Source organism: Triturus cristatus, chromosome 3_2, assembly GCF_964204655.1.
Source record: "Triturus cristatus chromosome 3_2, aTriCri1.1, whole genome shotgun sequence".
NCBI lineage: Eukaryota > Metazoa > Chordata > Amphibia > Caudata > Salamandridae > Triturus > Triturus cristatus.
In genome coordinates, this window is record NC_140584.1 from 348,276,992 (window position 1) to 348,280,897 (window position 3,906).

The 3,906-nt window shown below is 46.8% G+C and overlaps 1 long non-coding RNA gene across 1 annotated transcript; it reads right to left on the reverse strand.

The window, feature by feature from the left end:
• Nucleotides 1-1,819: 1,819 nt before the first annotated feature.
• On the reverse strand, nt 1,820-3,511 carry LOC146857352 (uncharacterized). Its single transcript, XR_014979566.1, has 5 exons — nt 3,418-3,511; nt 3,219-3,315; nt 3,001-3,111; nt 2,570-2,673; nt 1,820-2,245 (listed from the first exon to the last, which is right to left on the reverse strand). It is a non-coding gene; the product is annotated as an uncharacterized LOC146857352 (long non-coding RNA).
• Nucleotides 3,512-3,906: the final 395 nt, after the last annotated feature.

Genomic DNA, 3,906 nt, shown 5'->3' on the forward strand with positions numbered 1-3,906 from the left:
AAACCCAAGCTGAAAGTGACCGCTGGACTGCTGGGGGATCAACCAGGTACTAGTGCTGGGACCCCTGCTATCCCCGACCTTGCCTGGGATCCCCCAAGTCAGTCCTCCGCTGAGCGCTGAGCTCACCGTTGACCCCTTAATTTGTGCCACCCCCCGGCGTGGGGTCCAGAGGCGCACTCACCGCTGCGGCCCAGGGCCCAGAAGCCTGCCCCTCATCGAGTCGGGCCCGCAGAGAAGCCCGGGGCCCCGCCGCTGCCGTTGCAGCTACTGCCGAATTCGTGGAAGGCCTGGGAAGGCTGTGAAGCCCACTTCTGCCCCCACGTGACGAGGGCGGACTGCGCCTCGCCGCCCCCCCTCCGCTGAGCACTCCGATCGCTGGCCCGTGCCCCCGCAGGCTGCACTGCCATAGGCGGCTGCGGACACGGGCCCCTGAAGATCCCCGGAGCGTCTGCCCGCAACAGAGGACGTCGAGATCAAGGTAACCCCCGGGGTTGGGAGGTAGCGTGGCCGTGCTGAGGCCTGGGACTCACCCCCCTGTCCCCCGGGAGGCTTGTGGAGGACCCGGTGCGCCCCCTGACGATCGGGAGCCACACCGCACCGACTGGCGGCTACTTCCCGGTGCCCAGCCAAGACTCTGGTTCCCCTCCGTGGGATTGCCCCCCTCGCTTCTTGACTGCTGCGTACTTCTCACCTCCAGGGAAGAGACCCGTCCTGGAAAAGAGCACCGTTTGCTTAATGCCTGTTTATTACGAGTAGCGCTGTGTTCTCAAGTTCTGCTCTGAAGTTCATAATGCCTGTTTATTACGAGTAGCGCTGTGTTCTCAAGTCCTGCTCTGAAGTGCTTAATGCCTGGTCATTACGAGTAGCGCTGGGTCCTCAAGTTCTGCACTGAAGCACTAGTCATGTCCTGAGTAGCGATATGTTTGCAAGTCCTGCCCTGAAGCGCTAGTAGTTTTCCAGGTGTGGCGCTACGTTTTCCAGTCCTATTTCAAAGCGCTGATAATTGCTAGATACCGCGCAAGGTGCCCACGGCAGATTGAAACGCTAGTGGTGGGAGGGGCGCAGCGCTCTGGTTAACCGCTATGTTTACCGCTCCCCCAGGTTCGCCAGGTTTTACCAATGGAACTGTGATGAAGTGCTCTTGAATCTGACGCTAAGGTATACAGGTGTTGCCTATTGCATCATATTGAATTGCTGATGAATCTGACGCTAATGTATTCAGGTACTGCCTATGGCACCATAATGAAATGCTGGTGAATCTAACGCTAATGTATTCAAGTGATGCCCATTGCAATCTCAGGAACTGTACTTGCATATAATTTGATTAGATAAAACTGATTGATTTGCATTGAACCTACTGTGTGGCGTCCATGATTGTGTGCGTTTCCTGCTTCAGGGGATGTGTGTGTTGTATGGTTGCTTTACACTTAAGCCTTCGGGTGCCCAACCGCTCGAGTCACGTAACCCCCTTAGGGCCCGGTGACCCCAGGTCTTACATTGTTGGCGAGCGGTGGGATTAGGACCTGTGACCATACAGCACCCTCCCGTGAAGCGGAGGGCGCCACAATTAGACGCCTAGTGTATTTAAGCTCTGCAACTGTTTATTACTGCACTGATTGCATTCCACTGTCCAGACTGAGGGTGTAAAATCCTGGTTAGCTTGCAACTGTCAACAAAGAGAGAAAGGTACTCTACCTATTTTTTTCTGAATGTACAATGTATCATATCATAAATATACTGACACATAAGCAAGACCTATATAGAGCAAGGAAATTTCAGTGCATAGTCAAAGAAAGATTTGTTTATATTTTTTATTTTAATCAATTTTAGACAGAGGGATTCAAAAGGTGAGTGAAATCCTCAATAGTTTATAGCAAACATACTATCGTGAACCACAATACAAATAATATTGATAGAAAGGTCCCAATCACTATCACGCACATACAGACATACACACTTATACCGATATCATATCACACCTTAAAAACAAAACTCATACATCTACTCATAAAAATGCCACTCATCAAGAGGGGGTCCAAAAGAAATTTGCCTCGTAAATCAATATATAAGCAAAAGCATATAAACATTCAATGCTGTGCTAAAGAGAGCATGTTCAAAATACAAGATTTAGGGCTTAAGTGGACCCCTTGGGAGCGCCGACGCGCGTTTCGGTGAACGCACCGAAATGCAGGTGCCACCTTCCTCAGGGCTAATAAGGAAATGGTTTTGGCGTTTTAGCTGGGACCTAACAAAAATAAAAAAAGGCAAATCAAATCAAACAAAGAGAGAGCAATTCAAGTGTTATTTAATAACATCATTTGTTTCAAATAGAGGACTAAACAACGCAAGGTCATATGTCATAAGTGTCAAACATCATAGAAGAATTTGTTTAAACATTAATATCTAGTGAAAAATTGCATTATTCAATGGAACAACGTGAACACTGACGAGTCCTGTCTTCCGGGGAGAAGAAAAAGAGCATAAAGAATACTTTATTAACATCATGTTTCTAGTGGTAAAAGTTAGTTCAAAGGGAAAAGGAGGGCAGATTAATCGTTTTTACGCTCACCTGTAGGGAATTTGCAAATAGGTCCAAATGAGGACACAGGCAAGAAGAATCTCTGATCTCAGACGGCAAACGGGGGTCAAGAATGTTCGCAAGAACAAAGTCTGCTGGGTAAACATAAAAAAGGAAGAAAAGGAGAGAAAATGGAACCCAAGCTGAATGAACAGAAAAAGAAGAATGACATCGTCATCTTTCTTGCATCGCTAATACATGGAGTATGGAAAGGCGACTATTTCTTGCCTTAATTAAATAAAAGATGGGAAGAAAAGGCTAGCGGTCAGGACAATAACAAAAAAGCAAAAAAACAAGAATGAAGTGGGGAAGGCTATCCGTAGCGTGCTGGTGAACAAAAGAACACGGATAGAAAGCTCTCTAAACTGTATTTTAAAAGGCAGTCAGACGGGGTAACAAATAGGGCAGGATAGAAAAGTTACCTGATGGGGGAGTATTGGGTTCGCCGTCAAAGTAGAATCCTTTTAGTTATAGATTTACGGCGACATAATGGTGGGATAAGGATCCCCGATGGCGTCAGAAAAGCCCGATGCCTAATGATAAAAGAGATATAAACAAAACTCATGGAAAATTTCGTTTTAGATATTGCAAACCCAGGGCTCTACGGGGTCTAAAGATAAGAAAAGTAAGGGGGCCATACCTGGGGGAACAAGGATATATGCCGCATTGGAAGAAAAAAGGGCAGGAGCAGGCTCAACTTGCTGCGGTGGATATCAGCGAGACAAGTAATTGGAGGCCTGAAAGAATGAATAAGTAAAAGGCCATAAACTAGGAGAAACGGGAGGGGAGACACAGCTGTAGTTTATTTGGGGGAGAACCACAGAGTCAGAGGGAAATACCTGAAGGCACGGGCGCCGCGTGGAAATTCACACCGTCAGAGCGCAAGACTCCGGTGAAAAACGAAGATTCCTCGGGGGCGGGAGAATCATGAACGATCAGATAAGCACCCGGAGTGGTTAGATGGCCGTTTAAATAGGCCAATGCACGGAGGTAAATGAGAGAAAAAATGAAACAAATAATAAGGAGGGAGGGCGTGGTCAGGTTTAGAGGGGCAAGGGATAATGAAAAGCAGAGGCTTTAAAGCGATGAAAATCACATAAGCGATGGGATAGAACGGTGCAAGGCAAAGGTTTTGAATGGATGAAAATAGCACGGGCATGTAGATAGAATAGTGCAGGGATGAAGGTCACGTAGGCATGAAGGTAGAAAAATAGAGACAAAAGTGTAGAAATAATTATACATGCAGAAAAAGAAGAATAGATATAAGTGAAATAAAATAAAAGAATGTATAATGATATAAAATAAAAGTCCGGGCGGAGTCTGATCTA